Genomic DNA, 22675 nt, shown 5'->3' on the forward strand with positions numbered 1-22675 from the left:
ATTTATAGTTTGTGTTCAGCATTCCTCACAGGCAGATGCACCCGCCCGCCATGACCTGGGGCGGGGCGGGGGGGAAGGCTCCCTGCCTCCCTCTCCCAGCTGCGATAAGTTAAGGGGACAAAACTCCCACAATCAGAACGTGTCAGGAGTCCCTGCCATGGCGCAGCAGAAATGAATCTGACTAGGAACCATGAGATTGTGGGTTCGATCCCTGGCCTCGCTCAGTGGGTTAAGGATCCAGCATTGCCATGAGCTATGGTGTAGGTTGCAGATGTGGCTCGGATCTGATGTTGCTGTGGCTGTGGTGTAGGCTGGCAGCTGTAGCTCCCATTGGATCCCTAGCCTAGGAACTTCCATGTGCCGTGGGTGCAGCCCTAAAAAGAAAAAACAAAACAAAACAAGAACGTATCACTGCTGGGAGGGAAGGGGGAAGGACTGGGAGCTTGGGACGGCATGTGCACACACAGTATATGGAAGGGATGGCCAACAGGGACCTGCTGTAGAGCACAGGGAACTCTACCCCGTATTCTGTGGTTACCTATATGGGAACGGATGTGTGGATATGTAGTAGAAGTGAATCGTTTGCTGTACAGCAGAAATGAACACAACCTTGTAAATCAACTACACTTCAATTAAAAAGTTTTTAATTAAATTAAATTAGAAAAAAAAAAAAGAACTTGTCACTTACTGCTTAGATAAGACAAATAAGCCAGAGTTCCTGGAGGTGGAAATCACAGACTTGAAAAAACTCATCAAAGCCCAGCCAGCCTAGAGGCCTCTGTGATCAGGAGGGGGAGGGGGAGAAGCAAGGGGGAGGAGGGAGGAGGAAAGAAGGAGGAGGGGGAGGAAGAGGAGTGAGGGAGGGGGAGGGGAAGAGAAGAAGAAACAACTCGCTCAACGCACATCTCAGATCCCTCTTCTTTTTTTTTCTCTCTCTCTCTCTTTTTCAGCCACCCTTTGCAGCATTTGGAGTTCCCAAGCCAGAGACTAGATCCGAGCCGCAGTTGTGACCTATGCCACAGGTGCAGCAATCCCAGATCCTTTAACCCACTATGCCAGGCAGGGTCCTGGCACTGCCGAAATGCCACCGATCCCATTGTACCACCACAGCAACTCCCAGGTCCCTCTTCTATGTGTGCTCTACTCAGTAAATTGTGTGCTGATTTTTCTTTTCTTTGCCCTAGGGAGTTATAATCAAGCTGTAATTCCGCATATGGCCTAGGTTTAGCCACATATGTTCAAATGCAAGATAAACTCTCAAGGAAAAATCATCTCTTTTTCAAACGTGAAAGCCTACTTGAAATTGTAAATGTTGCTTCAGTCCTAATGGAAAGAACTCCTCTGACACACATGGCCTGGGTACCAATACTCTCCTCGCCTGTGCCCTAGGCAGACATCACTAATCAATCCTGACTCTCTTGCACTCTGAGGTGAGAAGCAGCCTCAGAACTGCTCTCAACACAGGACTCCAGGGAGCCACTATTAGTCAGTGAGAGCTAGCATGGAAGACAAAAGCTGTTTGCCATTCTACCATCTAGAATTTATTTAGATGGTAAATAAATTCACCGGGTGCTGCCAGATACTCAACACTGATGACTGTGGACCACATATAATCCCTCTTCCTACTTCCATACTTACCTGTCACAGTCCTTGGCTACTCCCCAATACCCAAGCATCCGATGTGGACTGTCAATAGAGGGACCCAGACTGAAGGAGGGGGCGGAGGGGAGGGGAAAAGAAGAAACTCACTCAATGAACATCTCAGGTCCCTCTACTTTTTTGGGGGGTGGGGAGACCTTCAGTGCATCACTTTCCCTCTCTGAGGCTCCATTTCCTCATCTGCAGGTAGGAGCAGAACCTACTTCCCAGGGAGGTTATGAAGATTCAATGAGGTCATGCCCTCTGGGTGCTTTCTGCAAGGCCACATAATCAGGACATCTTGGCTGCTGTGGGTTGTATTTAGCAGACACTGTCTTAGATTTGAGAAGGAGACCCTAAGATAAAGACTTGCTATTTTAGATTTGGGTTCTGAGAAGGAGACCCTAAGCTAAGGGATTTACATGCAAACAACGTATTTGCCCAGGGATCCCAGGAAGTACCAGAGGGAAATGAGACAGGGAAGGAAAGGACACCAGTACAGGTGTGTTTTGAGTAGGTCTCTTCTGTGGGCACCAGGGAGTGCACCCTGAGGGAGACTGCAGGAGATGGAAGAACATGCCCCAGAGTTACCCCATCCAAGGGGATGTGCCAACTCCAGTTCCTGTTGGTCAAGGGCTGCTCCTGATGGGGTTTTTCCCCAGAACTCCTGACTTGCTTTGTGTACCAAACAAGTTGCAGGCTCCTTGCAAACAGAAGCTGTGGTTGGGCACAGTGAAGGGCCAAGAGGAGATGAGAAGGTCACCAAGGCGTCTGCCATGGACACCCAAGGTCACACAAATATCGAGTGGCAGTGCAACAGGCAAGAAAAAGCACTGTTCCAGGTTCAAATGGTAGCTCCACCACTTGCTCAGGTGCAAAATGACACTATCGATACCTGCTGGGGGATGTTTTACGGGCAGGCAATGGTATGATATAGGTAAACCACCTCATACAGATCAGATGGTCAAGAAATGCTGACCAAACTTCTCACTGACCTTTCCCTTTTCTTATGACCCCAGCGTTCTTCCACTAGGACACATAGCCTCCCTGCAGGCAGTGAAGCCTGTTTTCTCCATCCATCCGTCCATCCAGTAGCTGCTGAATACCCCCTAGATACAACCCCTCCATAAGAGATGGAGAAACTCTATTGAATGGACATCGTACTGGCCTTTCTCCTGGATGTAGATAAGCTATCAAATGAGGGCATTAATCAAATGACTGCAGGCAATGTCAACACAGTTTCTACAGCATGCTTCTCAAAATTTCATGTGCCTGTGAATGATTCAGGGAGAATTACTAAGACATAGATACTGATTCAGGGTCTGGGATGGGGCTTCAGATTCGACCTTTCTAACAAGCTCTCAGCTTATTCTGATGCCACACGGTTTGAGCAGAGACATTGCCAAACTCATCAGGGAGGCAAAGAGAGAATTCATGCATTCATTCATTCATTCATTCACTCTTTCATTATTCACTCATCAGATGACCTAGACATTGGTTTCCTCTACTTCTCAAAAGAGCAGGAAACCATGAAGTCCATGCACTGGAAAGGATCATTCAAGATGATTTCATTCAGATGCCTAGGAAGGCGACTTACCATCCCCAAAACAGGGCTGTCTGGAACCTTCACGAAGAGACAGAAGATACCTCGCCCTCTCTGGATACTTGAGTGGCTGAGAAGTTTTTCCATGGTCCCAGCTCATGTACGGGAGTAGGTGGAGAAAACTTTATAAAACCAGCATGCCTCTTGCAAGCCTGGAGTAATCTCTGGCTTGCACCTGTGGGACCAGAATCAGAATGCAAGCTCAGTGCAGAGCAGGCATGCAGTTGAGGCTACAGTCACTGAATATCTAAGCCGGGTAATGAGGAGAGCAGATTTCACCATCCAGATTTCCAATCTATCCCCTATATTTTTTTTTCCTGAGAAACTTCAGTTCCTTTCCCTTTTTTTGAACACATCCATCTAATTAAGCTTAAATGAGCTAGCTAGAACTGCATGCAAAACGGGTTAGATATATTTGAAGCTCCCTAAACCCAAATATAATGACAGGAACAGAGGCTCCACCCTGAACAGGCTGCAGAGGCCTCTGGGGTGAATTAATATTTTTTTCAATAAGCAATGTGTGTACCGTTTTTAACATTTCATCATATGAGATTATAATGTCATTTGTGGGAGAAGACAGGATGAGGTCTTGAATCCTGTACTCTGAGAATAAACCCTGTTGTTTTATTCAAATTAGCTTGAATAGGCTTCTATGTCTTGCAACTCGAAGACTCTTGATTAAAATACAAGGTTCCAGATGGTCCAGAATAGGCAATGTTTCCCACTCAAGGGACATCTGTTGATGAGAGATGTGCGTCTGCTCAATAGCCAGTGAGCAAATGCCCTTTAATAAATGACTCAATCCTCAGTTTCTCCTACCCTAACACAGACCCAAGAGTTCCCTGGTGGCTCAGCAGATTAAGGATCCGATGTTGTCACTGCTGTGGCTCTGGTTGCTGCTGTGGCTCGGGTTCAACCCCTGGTCCAGGAACTTCTGCATGCTCTGGCAGCAGCCAAAGAAAACCACAAAGTATGGATCCATAGTAGAAATGTGTTGGCTGCCTATCCAGTGTCTGTGGCCTCTGCCCTCCTCATAACGGCATCAATATGCTTTAGGGAAGATGGACTCCAAGCCCTGAAACAGGAAGAAGCTCAGACTGGCTGAAGCCCATCAGCATTCTTAGGCCCCCAGCCACTGTCCCCAGTTCAGGAGTGGGCGTGTGACCTCTGTAGGGGCAAATGAGGTGAACCTCCAGGCTCCTGTGAAGAACGCAGAAAAACTCTCTTTCTGCCCTGTGGCTGTGAATGAAAAAGCATGAAGCATCGCTTGTCGTAACCATATTGCAATCAAGAAAGAAGCCAGCTTGAGAAGGAATCTGACTTGCAAAATAACTGGGGAAAAAAATGACAGAGAAATTAAGCCATAGTAATGATCACACGGCACCCAAAACTGTTTCTTCCTCTGGGTATTTCCGTTCTATGACAGTAAGTTCCCTTTATTTTTATGTCCGTTGGAGTTGTGTTTTCTGCTGCTTGAAAATGAATGTGTCCATCCTTAGATTCCCAAGTTTTTGAAAATGCCCTTATACATCACAGGCTGGGGTTGCAATATCTGGACCAAAATCATGTGATTTATATGAAAGGACTTTGCAAATCCTAAAGTTCTGTAGAAAGGTAGAGGCTATGGCCTTAAAGACATTTAGAAGTAAAAGGGTTAAGCTTTCTCCTGAGACCCAAAGGACAATTTCGTTAAATGTAATGAAAGAGGCAGAATGAAGGATTCATTTTGATAACAATTGGCTTTGAGAAGCAAAAGCCAATTATTCAAAGCTTACTGCTTATTTATTTGGTTCTGTTTAAGAGGATCCATCTGGCTGAACAGGATTTGCCCTAACTGGATTGGTTCAGAGAGAGCTGGGAAGCAGCAGGTTCACTCTGGGGAAAATTCCATCTTAGTACACAAATTGGAGGAGGCGATGAAGAGTTCCATCTCCTAAGAGGTCCCCCCAGCTCGGGAGGGAGGGGGCAGCACCCTTGAGCTGCCCAGGGAAGTTCCCGGCTAAGGACAGTGCAGAAAAGCCAGTGGGAGTGGTCTTCCTGTGGGCGGAAAGGACTCTGGTTCAAATCTACCTCTGTCACTAAACCTGCATGACCTTGGACCTCTCTGAGTCTCCGTTTCTTCATCTGCAGAATGGGAATGACAGCGCTTGCTCTGAGCCGCATCCTGGGATGTGTTTCAGGAAGTGAGCACAAGTCCATCCTTCCTGCCATTCTATAGGAAAAGAAAGAGGAAGGCAAGACCTAAAAAAAATATCCACAGGGGAAGTGAAGGATGTAAGGGACAACTTCATGGATCTTCCACTGCACCTTGGACAAAAACGTCTGCCAGTGCCTCTTATCTGGTCATACAGGCATTTGCGGTCACTTCACAAAAAACCACTGGGTTCCCATGACATGCCAGGCACTGGTTACAGACAGAAACGAGACAAAAGAGGCCCCTGCCCTCAGAGATCTTACTGTCTGGGAAGAGACAAGCAATAAATATATACACAAATAAAAAAGATTAGCTCATTTCTGGAAACTGTCCTTGCCCAAAGCTCATCTCTGACAGAGGCCACCCTGTTTAATCCATAACCCCATCCACCCCACTGGCTCTCAATCCCTTGCTTTTTTCTCCGTAACACCTAACTCCTTCTGAAATACCAGGTGATTTAGCCACATACATTGTATATTTTGTCTCTCCTGTGAGAATGTAAGCTCCATGAAGGCAAGAATTACTGATTTTTTTCACCAATGGAGCTCAGGTTTCTAGAACAACCTCCAGCACATAGTAGGTACTCAGTAAATATCTGTTGAGTCAGTTGATTTAATGGAAGCTGCTACAGAAAAGCAATGCAGGGTAATGGGATGGAGAATGATAGGATGGAAGTGGAACTGAGAGACTGATTTAGACAGAAATCCAAGAAGGCTTCTCAGAGTAGGTGTCCTTTCCGTTGAGGGCTGAATGGTGGGAAGGGGTCATCTAATATGAAGATCTTGGGAAAGCACCTCAGGCAGTGAGGATGGCAGGTGCAAAGGCCCTGAGGCAGGGAGGAGGCTGGTGTTTTGGAGGGCCAGAGAGCCAGTGGGGTTAAGGAAGGATGGTGAGAGGGAAAGGGGGGGGGCAGGGCTGGAGAGGTACAGAGTGAATGTGAATTTCGAACCCTCCTAGTTGATCATGCTGCAAATTCTCCACTGAATTGCAGAGAGTTATAAAGCCACAAACATGCTTATCAAAGTGACTGAAGGCAAAGTGGAGGGTCTTTAATAAATATTTGTTGGTCCAACTGACTCTCTTTTAGCAATGGCCAGTTTGTTGAAGAATCAAAGGAAATTTAGCCTTTGAAAGGAATGACCCAGGTGGGTTATAACAATCGCCATTGTCACATATCTAAAGGGCTGTTGGGGAGAAAAGGGAGCAGAACTGTTCTGTGTGGAAAGTAAGTCCAATGGGTAGAGGCCAATGAGAGAGAAGTCCCAGCCTAAAATGAGATGATCTTCCTCACAAACTCCACCACGGTGAAACTGGACAAGTTCAAGCCAAGGCTGAACTTCTGCTTGGTAGGAATAAGCACAAGGAGCCCAGGTCCTGGGTAGACCAGATGACTGCCTAGGCATGAACACTGATGGCTTTGTAATAATTTCTTATTCTTGCCATCTAAACACACTAGCATTTGATCTCGCCTTTGTTTACAAACCGCCATCAGTAAAATCCTCACAGAACGTGTCTACTAATAAGGCACCGAAGACAAGAATACCTAATAAGGGATGAATGCCCCCATCCTTTGTTCAATAATACAATATTTTTCTTGAATAATGCATGAGCTGCTTTTTATTTCGGAAATGAGAGAGTCTATAATCCCACTGGGCGTCAAGTGAATATTTTTAAACATTTATAAACGGGAGGCAAAGACAGGCATAAGGAGCTTAAGGACGGCAGAAACACACACAGCTGGGGATCAGCACCACCAGGATACTTCCGTTCGGAACACAGAGGGATGGAGTCAGGTAGCTGAGTCGAGTGGGGGCGGGTATCTCTTCGGACTGCCACCTTATTGGCAGTGCAAGCCTGGAGCCAGCCTTCAGGGGGGCAGACGTGGAAATCAAGGTCTGGAGCCCAGCCTGCCATCCTGAGATGCCACCTCTGGTGGGGCAGCTCCAAGCAAGGACCTGGCAACCAGACGACTGGGTTCATAATCCTGGCTCCACCATTCGACAGCCTTAACCTTAGCAAGCAACTCAACTTCCCTGCGACTTGGTTTTCTCGTCTATAAAATGGGGGTAATCATGATATACACCTCAGACATCAGGAAATTAAATGACATTTAAGTGCTTAGAACAATGTCCGGCACCTAGTCCAAGTTATGTAAGAGTTAACTCTTTTTTTTTTTTTTCTTTTTATGGCTGCACCTGCAGCATATGGGTGTTCCCAGCTAGGGGTCCAATTGGAACTGTAGCCGCTGGCCTATGCCACAGCCACAGCCACGCCAGATCTGAGCCAGGTCTGCAACTTACGCCGCAGCTTGAGGTCATGCCGGATCCTTAACCCACTGAGCGAGGCCAGGGATCGAACCTGCATCCTCATGGATACTAGTCTGATTCTTAACCAGCTGAGCCATAATGGGAACTCCAAGAGTTAACTTTTTCTAAGAGCAAATATTCATAGTTTGCCATGTGACAAGATAAGTACTTTACACACATTGTTCTGTTTTAATCCGCAGGACAACTCTATGAGGTCAAGGTACCACCCTTTTTACAGAAACACCATCCGAGGATCAAAGAGAGGAAGTAATTTTCCCAGGAAAGAATGGCTCACAAGAGGCTGAGCCAATGTCAAATCCAGACTTGTCAAGCTCCTACCCTCTACTGCCCTGCCTCTTGGAATCAAGGTTGATGGTCCCATTTTGCAGATAAGAAAGCTGAGGCCAGATAGCATTAAGCCACGTAGAGTCAGTCTCAAAGTCCACCGCCCCTTTCCTAAAAACTCCATGAACTCCAGCGGCTCCCCACACTGGGCGAGGGCACCCAAACCAACTCCCAAGGCACGGGTGGTGTTTATTTCTGCCTGGCAGTTCCTGAGGGCGAGTCAGAGGCCGGATGCATGGAGCAAAGACGCAGAGGGAGTGGTCAGCCTGGAGCCGAGGAGGCCTCTGTGCTGGGGAGGAAGCCCATCCCCAGCCAGCAATATAAGTCATGATGCTGCAGTGCAAGGCGGCGCCCCTGAGCAGAACATCCTTAGCACCGGGCCGACCATCCCATCCACAACCTGGCCATCCCAAGGCTTTTTCTCTTCCTTTCTAGAAAGATCAACAGGCCCCCAGGAGCTGTTCCCCCTGACAACACAGAATACATTCAGGGCTGGGAACACCCTGGGTATTTTGCTCAGATGATAACTTCCTACCTCTGCCCCAGACAACTTTCTAGGCACGTGTAGGGAAGAGAAGTCTTGAGAGCTGGGGCCCAGGGGAGGGGAGATGAAGAGAGTGTGGGCATCCACTGAGCCTATTCCTCAGCAGTTAAGGGGATACTTTCACAGAATGGGCCGGGTGTTTGGCATCCATCCTGTTATAACCAGAGCCATTAAATGACTTGTCTGAAGACGCACAGAAACAGCCTGTCCCGGGTTTGCACACCGGCCTCTTGCAGCCCCCACTGCCCCTCTGAGCATCCATTTCATTAAGAAACCGGTTCCTTGGGAGTTCCCACCATGGCACAGCAGTTACCAAACCTGATGCGTATCCATGAGGACGCAGGTTCGATCCCAGGCCTCACTCAGTGGGTTAAGGATCCCATGTTGCCGTGAGCTGTGGTGTAGGTTGCAGATGCAGCTCAGATCCTGCATTGCTGTGGCTGTGGTGTAGGCTGGCAGCTATAGCTCCGATTGGACCCCTAGCCTGGCAAACTCCATATGTGGCGGGTGTGGCCTTAAAAAGACATTAAAAAAAAAAAGAACAAAGAAACTGGTTCCTCTACTTCAGTCTAAGCTCCTGATCACATCTTCCAAGTGGAAGGAAGTTAAATTGTGGAGGGACAATCGATTAGTATTACTAGGAGTTCCCTGGTGACCTAGAGGTTCAGGACCTGGCATTGTTACTGCTATGGTGTGGGTTCGACCCTGGCCCGGGGAACTTCCGCGTGCCACGGGTGTGGCCAGAAAGAAACTTTTTTAATCAGTCTTATTAGCCATCAAAGAAATAAAACAAAGGGTGACACTTAGCACACAGTGACCAAGGCTCTCCCACAAGACAGGCAGGGGTTTGGTCATTAAAAACTCAGCTTCCACATTGCAGGACCCGATTGTGTACAACCTATGTATCATAGCAACACGGAGACGGGCTGTGTCAGCATCTCTCTCTCAGAACCTGCTTTTTCCAGGGATGATAACGAACTCAGCGTGTGGCAAAAAACAAACTCACTCTGTCCTTCACTGAAGATTGTGCCTGGGGTTTAACAACTTACGGATGTTTATTGCAGAGTATGTTTAAGCAGCATTTTTTTTTCCATTTTAGTCTTTTTCTATTTGCAAACGGAGAAGAAAATTTTTAAGTGGAGCGAGAAGTCTTATGAGGGATTTTTGAGTTTTACTGCTGCTTGGAAATCAGTCACAGGATTATTCAAGGTTTATGATGCTGACTGGGCTGTGGGTCAAGCAATGCATTTCACAGCCTCAAAGTGAACTGGAGAAAGGAGACACCAGCAATGAAACTCACGCTTTATTTTCACGCCCATAATCGATCCTCCATATGATGTCCCCTTTTTGCAGATGAGGAAACTGAGGGTCAGAGAGATTAAGCAATATTTTTTGTTGTTGTCTTTTTAGGGCCACACCCGAGGCACATGGAGGTTCCCGGTCTAGGGGTCTAATTGGAGCTGTAGCCGCCAGCCTACACCACAAGTAAAGCAATGTGGGATCCAAGCTGCATCTGCGACCTACACCACAGTTCATGGCAATGCCAGATCCTTAACCTATTGAGCGAGGCCAGAGATCGAACCTGCGTCCTCACGGATGCTAGTCAGATTCGTTTCCACAGCTCCACGATGGGAACTCCAGGATAAGCAATCTTTTCATGAAACTGCTGGCTGAAATACTAGGCCAGGTCTACTTGACAGTAAAGCCCAAGCTTTTTCCTTGGCATCACACAGCCTTGTGCTTTTGAAGTGCTTATCAACCTCTGGCTCAATTCATTGTTCCATGTGTGTTCGGCGAGTGTCCCTGCAAGAACAGGAGACAGCCTTTGCTTCCTTGCCTTGAGTGTCTTCTGGGGGGCCAAACCCTGAAAGGACCTCAGCCTCTAGGCTCTGAAATCCAGAGATAATAAGGACCTGCACCAAGTGCCACCCCCTCCACCACCTGTGGTAGATAACCACGAGCCACTAAGTTATCCTTTCTCTCCGTGTCCGGCCACAGCCTCAGAACCTTTTTCAACACCATGCTACCGAAGCCACTGACAAACAAAGCAGTTAGTATAAATCGCTCAACCAGATGTGCTGGAGCTGGTGCAGAGCTGCTCCTAAGAGCAAACGTGCATAACTGTTCCCAATTCCTTAACAGGATTTCCTCCATCTGCTTCTTTGGGGCTCAAAGTTTATTTAAGGTTGCTCGGATTTTAGCAGCCACTCTTCTACAAAATGTGACTACTGAATATCACCTCTGTAACACATTTCTTTTTCCACAAACATGTATGAACAGCTATTAATAAATCCAGAAATGCCCTTTGTGACCAGGGTCCAGCAGGTGTGATGCAGTGGTGAAAGGGGAAGGGTCAAAAAAGAGCCTAATCATAAGAATCACTAGCAGTTCCTGTTGTGGCGAAGCAGAAACGAATCTGACTAGTATCCATGAGGATGTATGTTCGATCCCTGGCCTCGCGCACTGGGTCAGGAATCCAGCATTGCTGTGAGCTGTGGGGTAGATCGAAGATGCGGCTTGGATCCTGAGTTGCTGTGGCTGTGGCGTAGGCTGGCAGCTGCAGCTCCAGTTCGACCCCTAGCCTGGGAACTTCCATATGCCATGGATGTGGCCCTAAGAAATGCCAAAAAAAAAGAAAAAGAAAAAGAAAAGAAAGAAAGAAAAGAATCGTTAGTGTTAATTAAGCAGCTTTTATGTATCCTGTTCCAAGCACTCACATACATATTCTCTCTTTTAACCCTATCAACATTACCATAAAAGGAATACTATTATCATCATCCCATTCTTTAGAAGGGAAACTGATGCACAGAGAAATAAAGCAAACTGCCCAAGAACACACAGCAAGTTAGAGACAGAGGAGGGTACAAATCTAAGTACCTGGCTTCAGGGGCCATGCTCTTCACCACTTGATAGAAAAGAGTTTGCCTGAACTGGGTTTTGAAGGATGAGTAGGAGTTTATTTGATCAAGAAAGGGGATATGGAAGACTTCTGAACTCAGAGGCAGAAAAAGCGCATGTCCATTTGGGGGGACTCCTCTGATACCTGGGATAAAGGAGAGAAGGGAATGGATGCTGAGTCTCCAGACCACAGAAATCCTGATTCCAGCAGATACTATATACCACTCAACAGGAACTGGGCACTGCTCTAAGTGATACATATGCTGACTCACTGACCCCCATCCCCACCACTGACAACAGTGCTGGAGTGGGGGACTATGCAATTCCTCACCTTACAGTCAACCGAAGACCCCCGACTGCTAGATGGTTGGGCTAACTGACTCATTGCCAGGAGGGAGAACAGACACACAGAGAAACATGAAGCATTAATTAAAAGGTTCGGGCTCATGGTTTGAAAAGTTTTAGGAAGTGGGGCTTCCTGACTGGTAGTATCAGGAAGTGAAAGTAATTCTATCATAATTTTAATAAGTCTCATGGTCTGGTGGCAGGAATGAACGGAGGCTTACACTGCTTGGTAAAGAAACTGCAGCCACCCAGGACAGCCAGGATCAAAGGTTGTGTGGTCATTTTCATGGGCTGGACAATGTTCATGTTTTGTCTGTGTTCAGACATAACTACAAAGGGGTCTTGTTTTTGTCTTGATCTGTCATGGTTACAGAGGGTCCTTTACGTTTTTCGCAGTTATGAATTGATTTATTGAGGTATAACTGATACATAGCATTGTGTGGGGTTAAGCTGCACGGTACAGCAGTGTTGTTGTGTTACATGTACACGTTGCCCACGACGGTCCCTGCAGTACGAGCTAACACCTCTATCAGAGTGTAGAACTACCAGCTCTATTTTGCAGTGAGAACAATTAAGACCTAGTCTCTTAGCAACGAGAAAGTTTACAACACAGGATTGTTGGCTGTAATCACCACGCCGTGCATGGGCTCTCCAGGTCTTACCTAAGCACTAGTTGCACAGTCATACTCCTGAACGGCTCTCCCCAATTCTCCCACCCCAGCCCCTGCTAACCACCCCTCCACTCTCTATTTCCACAGGTCACAGAAGACCCTTGTCGGATGCGGCCGTCCTGTAAAGCTGTTCTCGAGGAAGCATGCACACCAGGGCCTAGCTGTGAACCCAGCCAGCCCTTGGTATCACCTTTGCTCAAAGGACAGGCCAGCTCCTGGATCTCAGGGCCTGCTTTTCTCCTTCTCAGAACCCAGACAACAAGGGTCAAACAACTTGCCCAAAAATCACACAGCTAGTTTTGGTTTTGGTTTTCCTTTTTTGGCTGCCCCGAGGCATATGGAGTTCCTGGGCCAGAGATCAGATTCGAGCCACAGGTGTGACCTATGTCACAGCTGGGCAGCGCGCGATCCTTAACCTACTGTGCCGGGCCAGGGATCAAACCTGCCTCCCAGCACTCCAGAGATGCCACTGATACCATTGCACCACAGTGGGAACTCCACACAGCTGGTTAAATAACGAAGCTAGGACACAAGTCAAGTGAAGCCTGCTTCCGGAATGTATGCCATTTTTGGCTGCTCCAGCAGCATTCAGAAATTCCTGGGCCAAGGATCAAACCTGTGCCACAGCAGTGACAATGCCAGATGCTTAACCCACTGAACCATGAGGCAACTCCCAGAATGTGTGCTTTAAACCACTGCATCACCTCATCTCACTCTGTGGATACTAGGAGCGGGGTTCCTACAACTAGGACAGAAGGAGGGAGCATTTCCTGAGCATCTGCATTTGCCAGACACGGACATGGGTCCTCATAACTCCTTAAAAGCATCGCCCTTGCATTCGCCTCCTAGGGCCACCATAACAAAGCACTGCAAGTGGGGAGGCTTAAAGCAATAGAAATTTATTTGCCCACAGTTCTGGAGGCCAGAAGTCAGAGAACAAGGCGTTACAAGCACTCTGCTCCCTCTCGAGCCTGCAGGGGAGCATCCTTCCTGCCTCTCCGAGCTTCCAATGGCTCCAGGCTTTCCTTGGCTTGAGACAGCATCGCTCCAGTCTCCGCCTCCACCTTCTCATGGCCGTCTCCCTCACATCCCTTGGTTTCTTGTTGTCCTACTGTTTCTTAAGAGCCTCCCTGAAGGAGAACACTGTGGACCCAGAAGGCAGTGGGCAGTCACATACACCGCCCGGTCACCAGCCAGTCCCCAGCCCAGCCCCAGAGAAGGAAGCTGTGACATCCACATGACACGGACAAACCAGCCCCCTGCTGTTCCAAAGATACCCAGAGCTCGTGTTTCCCACATTTCTGTAATCAGAAACCCCGAAATGTGTGAATCTTGGCCCACTTCTATGGAACTTCTTGTTCCATAAAAGAAACAATTAGGCGCAGTCATTTTCCTTAAAGGTTGGGGCTGTCGTTTCCATTTGCTCCAGATAAGACATTTTACGATGAACTCTCTGTCAGTCTGGAGGAGACCACGGGGGTCGGGGGTGAGGGAGTCCCAGGGAATCCAGGGAGAAGGCACAGGAGTCAGCGTCATTATAATTGTTGGGATAATAAGGGCTTTCTTTGGTGACATTCCCTGTTCTTTCTCAGCTCCCCACCTCCCTTCTCCCACCCTGCTCGGCTGCCACGGCCAAATTCAGCAGAACCCCATTTTCCTCTCGCTGCTTTCCTGCCTACCGATGGATCCCAAAAATTGGTCCCACCAGGAGGTGGACATAAACAGTTGATAAGGAGACACAGCCACCGTAAAGCATCCAGCAAAAAAGAATAGGCAAGTGAAGCTTTAATATGTCATAACAGAGCCAAACACCTGCCTTCAAGCCCTGCACCAACCCTCCAGGTTGGGCGACCTCAGGCAAGTCATCGAGCCTCTTAGAGCTTTGGTGTTCTCATCTCTAGAAGCTGGGTGACCATGCCTGCTTTAGGGTGGTCAATGCGGTCACCCCTGTAAAGACCCCGAGTGGCATTTGGCACACAACCACCAGTCACCTGACACCAGCTCCCTTCTGCAACTGAACAATGGCTCCAGCCGAGAAGCAAACACAGATTGTGTAATTAATCTGCACCACTGCATCTCAGCAGCCTGTCATCCCAGTCCATTCCGTCTCCTGCCTATGAACAGGTGAGTCCCCCTGGGCAGAGGAGGTTGGTGGCAGGAGCAGCACAAGGATGCAGCAAGATGGATGGGCCTGGCTTCAACTACCCGCTGCCCCCCACCCCAGGCAGGAAGTCCACCTCACCAACACAAGGCCCCAGATGTGTGCTTCAAGACACCCTAATCTCAGAGTTCCTGCTGTGGCTCAGTGGCAACCAATCTGACTCACATCCATGAGGATGCAGGTTCCATCCCTGGCCTCGCTCAGTGGGTTAAGGATCCAGCGTTGCCATGAGCTGTGGTGTAGGTCGCAGATGTGACTCAGATCCCCCGTTGCTGTGGCTGTGGCTGTGGTTGGCAGCTACAGCTCCAACTGGAACCCTAGCCTGGGAACCTCCCTATGCCTCGGGTGTGGCCCAAAGAAAGACAAAAAGATGAAAAAAAAAAAAATCCCCTGATCTCCCTAAGAGTTCCCATCTGGTAGAGTCTCACAGTGAGGAGATGCCTCACCATGTCCAAATCCCAGCTCCGCCACTCGCAAGCAGCAGGACTATAGGCAAGTCACATGGTTTCTCTGAGCCTTCGTCAGCCAAATGAAGAGGGGCGAGGAGTAAGTGCGTCCTTGGAGCTCTGCTAATACAGGAGCCACCAGCCAACCCTGGCTCTTTATATTCTAACTCATTAAAACTGAAGAAAATTTAAAACTCTGTCCCTAGGTCTCGAGAACCACACTGAAGTGCTCCATGGCTGAGTGTGGCTAGCAGCTGCCATACTGGACAGTGTGGACGTGAATGTTCTCATCGCAGCAGAAAGTTCTATTGTGTAGCACAGTCTTAGAAGGTTACAGGGTGGGTTAGTGGATTGAACCACGCCTGGCAGACAGGAGTGCTCAGTACAGGGCAGTTATGAAGCTATGACATCATTTTACCCTATGCAAGTGGGGCTGGCACTGCCCCACTTAGCAGATGAGAAAGGTGAGGCTCTGAAAAATGAAAATAACTTGTTCAAGTTCTCGCAGCCAGTAGGTAGTAGAGCCAGATGTGAACCCTGATCATATGATTTCAAAATCAGGTATGTTCTCCTCCCCAGGGATCTCTGTGCACTGGGAGGAGAGATTAGAGATAAGGGTGGCAGTGATCCAAAATGCAACAAAAACTACAGCCAAGGAGTTCCCATTACGAACTCAGTGGGTTAAGAACCCAACTAATATCCATGAGGAGGGGGTTCGATCCCTGGCCTCGCTCAGTGGGTTAAGGATCTGGCATGGCGATGGCTGTGGTGTAGGCCAGCAGCTGCAGCTCTGTTTCAGCCCCTAGCCCAGGAACTGCCATATGCCACAGGTGTGGCCCTAAAAAGTAAAAAACAAAAAAACTACAGTTGAATCCTCAGAATCAAAGAAAATACAGTCCACTCAGCCTCAAAGACAAGAAACCCAACACCACCCCTGTCACCAAGAAGTTTGACCTCAGTATTGGACCTTGGGGCGGTCCCCCTTCTCTAAGCCTCAGTTTCCTCTCCTGTAAAGTGGGACGATGCATTTCTAACCACAGAGTACGTGTTCAAGAAATGTTTTCTGAATCTGTAGAATGACTACCAAGTTCAATCGCCATATGTGGTCCTACCCAAGACAGCCCAGGTGCCTTTTTGACTTTTTTGACTTGTAAGAATCAGAAAGTTGTTGGGTCCAAGCGCTCCAGGCAACAGAATAGCTCACTGTTTCTTGGAGCTGGAGCTCGGCCCTTTAATTTGTTAATCTTTGAAATCAAGGTTCCGGAGCTTTGCAAAGACGCAGAACCATCTAAGCTCTCTACAGAAACAATCAATTCCTTGATTAAAATCTGACAGCTTAATTAATTAGTGCTTAATAGCTCACCCTTAATTATACTCTACACCATTGTTTGATAATATTCATAGAGTTCCCACGTGGCTGCGCACACATGTCTTTCATCAACTGATTACAAACGCCCGAACTTGACCTCCATCCCCTGGAAAATGTCTGAACACAGAAGACTTTGTTAACACAGATGCCAACCTCACCAAGGCCAGCTCACAACCGAGAATCCTCTGATTACTAAGTTCTTTGAGATCCACTGGAAAGAGTTCTCACCGCACGGTATCCCCTCCCCACCTCGAAAGTTTTGCACGTTTTAGAAAGTATTAAGTAATATCACTGGAGCTTATTTTCAAGAGCGAGAGCTTTTCTTTTTAACCAAGAGAATTGGGAGGGTTTCTAAACCAGGTGAAAGTTGCTAAAATTCTTTGGATGTGCTGGGAGAGTTGCCAGAGGCATCATATAAGCAAAGGAAAACATATGAGCCTTGAAGCCCTGGTAACCTTGGGCTTGAATCTTTGGTGCTTTTGAGCTGTGTGATCTTGGTTGTGTTTCTTTACCTCTCTGAGCCTCCACTGTGTGTATGTGTAAAGGGAGCCTCTTCACTTATAAAATGGGAATAATTCCTAATCCTAGAGCTCTTGATATGATGTTTAAGGACATGGGAAAGTGGAGTTCTCACTGTGGCTCAGGGGGTTAAGAACCCCACATAGTGTCTGGGAGGATGCAGGTTCGATCCCTGGCCTTGCTCAGTGGGTTAAGGATCCGGCGTGGCTGTGGCTGTGGTGTAGGCTGGCAGCTGCACCTCTGATTCGACCCCTAGCCTGGGAGGTTCCATATGCCACGGGTGTGGCCCAAAAAAAGAAGAAAAGAAAAGCAGTTAGGAAAGTGCCTGCCACATAGTAGGCGCTAATACATGTCATACAGGAAGGTACCAGCTGGGTGGAGAACTCTGCAGTGTCCAGCTGCCCATGGAGGTCACCCCATGGGAAAAAAGGGTGTATCTCTACACTTGGGGGCTTCTGGAGACTGTGCAAATAGGAGGGCTGTGGGGGTTTGTAACATCATTAGATTCTTCCCAACAAGCCAGCCCCTCTGCGGACACGTCCTTTGCCTATGTGGGGGGGCTGCATAAAACCTTCCCAGAAGTTTCCAAGACTGCTTCAAGAGCTTTCACCTGGCCCAGAGGGGAAGGCCTACGCTTTGAGAGGAGACACCAAGCCTCGAGCCATGGATTTGTGTCCAGCGACATTCAGCACATCCCTTGTCTCCCAGGGACTCTGGTTTCGTATTTATAAAAGACGCCCTATTTTTCCAAAGACTTGCTCCTACCAGAGAACCATTTGGAAGATCTATTTAAATTGAAATATAAAGTATAGTATAGGGAGTTCCCACTGTGGCTCAGTGGGTTAAAGACCCTACGTTGTCTCTGTGAAGAGGAGAGTTTGATCCCTGGCTTTGCTGGCTGGGTTAAGGATCATGTGTTGCCACAAGCTGTGGCATTGGTGCCAGATGCAGCTCTGATTCAACCCCTAGCCCAGGAACTTCCATGTGCCAGAGATGTAGCCATAAAAAGAAAAAAAAACATACAGTATATATGATACAACACACACACACACACACACACACACACACGGTAATGACTATTTTGACATAGGAAATTTTTTATATTCTGATTTATGGACCTCAACCCCACAACAGTGATTCCATAAGTCTGAAGGGATTTCCAGTAATGTATTCTTTTCATTTTCCAAGGAATTTTGATGGCAGCCAGGTTGGGGAAACAAACAGGTTTGCCAACCTCCAGTTTCCCATCCAACTGGAAATCTTGGCTCTGGTTCTTTGCCTAAATCAGGAGGCCCATGATATTCCTCTTCTTTCCCTCAACTCCCAGACTCTGCCAAGTGACAGGGTAAGGAGATAAGCTAAGATGCTGAGAAAGGCAGGAAAGGATTTGCCCACAATCCCCCACTCCCTAGGCTCTGTGACTACATCTCTCTTGAGAGTCCTGTTGCTGTTTTCAATTACAATCAATATCAACCATACTAATCACTGACAATATGGAAAGTCTACCCAACACAGTGGCCATTTCCAGAAATTAGATTGCCCTCATCAGTGGGGAATTTTTGTTTCTCCCCAATATTATTTCCCATTAATTTTGAAAAGCATTTTCACTAAATTTTGTTTCCATTATTTTCCCAGCATGGACCTAATAGCGACCAAGAAGCACTTTCAAAACCCCATTAACTTTATCTAGTGGAAATTCTCACAATATCACAATTGCCAAAGGTCCTTTTTATACAGGAGTTAACCTTGGGGAGCTTTTAGATGTTCTTTGGGGCATGCACAGAGGGCCAGGGAAATCTTTCATTTCTCCATCCTTGGAGAGCTTGGCACGCTTGGCTAAGTATGGAAGTGCTCCTTCCTAATTTGTTTCTCTGGGTGAATATTGATTCGACTCTTGTCGTACATCACAAATGCATGCCAACCTCCAGCAACACGAGGCACTGAGGGTTTTTGTTTAATATTCCACTTTGAGCAACCTGAGTGCTTGCACAATTTTTTTTGATCACACCTGTGGCTCCTCCAGATGTCTGAGTTAAGAACCTTGTAGGGCGTTCCTGCTGTGGCTCCACGGGTTAAGAACCCAACATAGTGTCCGTGAGGATGCAGGTTCGATCCCTGGTCTCGCTCAGTGGGTTAAGGATCTGGCATGGCTGCAAGCTGAAGCATAGGTCACAGATGAGGCTCAGATCTGGTGTTGCCATGCCTGTGGCATAGGCTGGCAGCTGCAGTTCCAATCCAATCCAGGAACTCCCATATGCTGCAGGTGCGGCCATAAAAAGAAAAAAAAAAAAAAAAAAAAAGAACATTCTATACAGAAAAGACACAGCTGTGGGTGTTAAAACGCAGAGCCAACCTTTCTTGCTTTGCTGGGTATCTTCAAGATACAGTGGAAGTCAAGCTTGGAAAAGCTTAAGGAGAGCTGTTCATTTGGAACTAGGCAAAGCCAGTGTCCACTCTAGCAATATAGTAAAGCTTGACCATGTCTGCATTTCCAGTGTATTTGTCTTTTTGTGCTTTTGTGCTGATCCAGTCAACACTCAGGGACATCTGACGTTGCTTTTTCCCTTTTTCAGCCTTCTCGGTGTTTATGGGGAAGCCATCTGTGCGGCACGTTGGAGGGAACCTCTGGGGTTCCGAGCCGAATCTCCGGTGCCTGGATGTTTGTGGTCCTTTGACTTGAATGAAGGTTTTTAAACGATCATTTTCAGGGGCATTCTACTGGAAGAATCTAAGTATGTATTTAAAAAGAAAAAATCCACAGAGTTCCCATTGTGGCTCAGCAGATTAAGAGCCCAACATAGTGTCCATGAGGATGTAGGTTCAATCCCTGGCCTTGCTCAGTGGGTTAAGAATCTGGTGTGACCACAAGCTGCTGCATAGTCGAAGATGCAGCTCAGACCCTATGTTGCCGTGGCTGTGGCGTAGGCTGGAAGCTGCAGCTCCAATTCGACCCCAAGCCTGGGAACCTCCACATCCTGCAGGTGTGGCCATTTAAAAAACAACAACAACAACAAGATTCTAAGAGCAAACATGTTTGACTAGGGGGAGGGGAAATCCCTTGGATACGCCTTTCCCCTCTTTCCTACTGCGATGGCGGGGTTGTTAAGGTGATAGGAGGTATTTAGCAAAGATGTCACGTTCAGTGAGAAGGTGTTGCTTATCCCCCAGGGACAACTCAGAGAGGCATGAAGAGGACAGTAAGTTTCCGAAGATTTTTGCAAAACAGATGGGATTCTTATTTTGTTTCATCACCTAGAGACCCAGAGGAGGTCTCAGCCATGGGGAGGCGGGCAGGGAATCACAGCGCTCGCAGCAGCGTGCGGGGGTGTGTGTGTGCTCTTCCAAAGTGGAACAACCAGATGTTGACGGCACACAGGACTTCACAGGCAGGACACGCGCAGTTAGACAGGTGTCAGGAGTTGTAAAGGAAACAGGAGATGCGGCAGGACCCAGGAACCCTCCTTTCCTGATCAGTCTGGGATGCTGAGCCGGGTCTATCTGATGCAAGAAGGTGCAGGTTGGGGTCCAAGGACAGTGCACGCCACTTGGCCCAGGACAGAGTGATTTCCTGGGATGCAGGGCTTTCTGTTTGAAAACGGGGACGAACGGTCACCCTAGGTACTGAGGACAGCCTAACACAGTTTATAAAGCATGGACTTTAAAGTCAGACGGACCAGGGTTTGAAGCCCACACATGTCAGCCAAGTGACCTAGGGGCCGGCTCCTCCCCGCCCCTTGTCTGTAACCTGGAAGTGATTCAGGTACCTCCATCACAGATCTGGAGTGAAATAAAAATTAATGCCAATGAAATGAGGCAACTCAGGCAAGGAGACATTTTTCCTGAATCTTCTGGTGGGTCAAAAATTCAGTTGAAAAAGAAAATGAAACAGAAGTGTAATAACGTGTATACATGGGGCAGACCCGGAGAACGAGTCACTCACTAGATTATGCAAAACCCTCATCTTAAATACCACCTTGAGCTGAAGACAAAAGAGAGGTGGAGCTAAATGGCGCAGAAATAAGAGGTCGCGCTCACCTTCCCCCACAAACACATCAAAAAACACATCGCCATGTAAAACGACTCGCACAGACCATCAACTGGATGCTGGCAGAAGAACCTAAACCTCCAAAAAGGGCAAGAAATTCTTGACACAACCGGGTAGAGCAAAGGAAAAAGAGAGAGAGAGAGAGAAAAGGAATCAGGATGGGACTAGCATGCCCGAGAGGCAGCTGTGAAGGAGAAAGGGGACCCACCTCCTGGGAAGCCACCTAAACCCACAGAAAAATCAGCCGAGTCGAAGGGACCTCAAAGTCGTGGAGAAAAGCGCTGCAGCTGGACTGAGAACAGCAAAGCAAGGGAGAGCTGCACAGATGACGCGAACCACCCACCTGGACACCACAGCCTGAGCCGCTGGCGCGGGGGCCGGCCGCTGACACTCAGGCTCCGGAGGTCGGTCCCTGGGAGAGGACTGGGGCTGGCCGGGTGGGGACGGCCTGAGGGGCCAAGGAGCAGTGCGGCAGGGGCAGGGGAGCAGAACGCCACAGGCGGAGGAGGGGAACACCTTGCCAGAGGGAAGCTGGACAAAGTCCTGACCCCACAGGAGAGGCCAGGTGCCATTGCTGGGGAGGAGAGGGGGGCGGACGCCAGAGGAAACGCCCTGCGCCCCCAGCGTGAGCATGCGCATGCCTGTGGCCTCACGGAGGGCGGGGCCGCTCTGGCACAGGCTACAGGTGGCGAGAAGTCTCTTGCTCATTTAGGGGAGACTGGGCGCTTCTTGTGCAGGCTGCTGGTGGCCAGGCACCTCTTGTGTGGGCTAAGGGCATCAGGGGGCTAAGTGTGAAGTGATGCCTCTTGCATGATCTACAGGGAACAGGGACAGACCATGGCTGTCATCTCAGAGGCCAGAGGGAGGCATGGCTTGCCAGCACTGGGGGCCTGTGAGTGGGCTCCACCTGTGACACCAATCACCTCAGGGGTGGCAAAAAAGAAAAAAAGAGGGCATTGCAACCAAGCATCAGACACCGTTGCTCTCACTCCCCTAGGAACACACCTGCCCTGCAGCTGCCACTGCCAAACACCCTGGGCGGCACCCAAGACTCTTGGTCACTGTCCCTTCCCAAGACCCTACAACTAGGAGCAGCTGGTTCAGCACCTCCTGTGTGGGTTAAGTGGGACAGGGTGCTTCTTGTGTGGTCTGCAGGCAGTGGGGGCAAACCGCCTCAGTTATCCCTGATTCCAGAGGTGGGCGTGGCCCGCCGCCACTGGGGATACCTGAATGAAAATCCCTTGCAGCCCCAACCACCTCAGAGGGCACCACAGAGAAGGGCATTGTGATGGAACACCACCTGTTGTTATTCTCACTCCCCTGGGACCACACCCACCCTGTTGCTGCCACTGCCAAACACTCTGGGCAGTGCCCAGACACTTGACCACTGTCCCTTCCCAGGAACCTGCATCTAGGAGCAGTTTGTCCAGCATCTCCGCTGGGGGCTAAGCAGGATGAGGTGCTTCTGGCATGGTCTACAAGAGGCGGGGGCAAGGCACCACAGTTATCTCTGGCTCCAGAGGTAGGCGTGTCTTGCCATCACTAGGGGTCTGTGAACAGACACCACTTGCAGCCCCATTCACCTCAAGGG

At 48.5% G+C, this 22675-nt stretch overlaps 1 long non-coding RNA gene across 1 annotated transcript in view; it reads right to left on the minus strand.

Moving 5' to 3' along the window:
• LOC102160708 overlaps positions 1 to 21707 on the minus strand; it is a 220514-nt gene extending 198807 nt beyond the window's left edge. The window contains exons 1-2 of the long non-coding RNA XR_002342430.1: positions 21428 to 21707; positions 3236 to 3416 (exon numbers count right to left, since the gene is read on the minus strand). This is a non-coding gene — a long non-coding RNA (uncharacterized LOC102160708). The remainder of the gene's footprint in view (positions 1 to 3235; positions 3417 to 21427) is intronic.

Source organism: Sus scrofa, chromosome 3 (assembly GCF_000003025.6).
Source record: "Sus scrofa isolate TJ Tabasco breed Duroc chromosome 3, Sscrofa11.1, whole genome shotgun sequence".
NCBI classification, from domain to species: Eukaryota; Metazoa; Chordata; class Mammalia; order Artiodactyla; family Suidae; genus Sus; species Sus scrofa.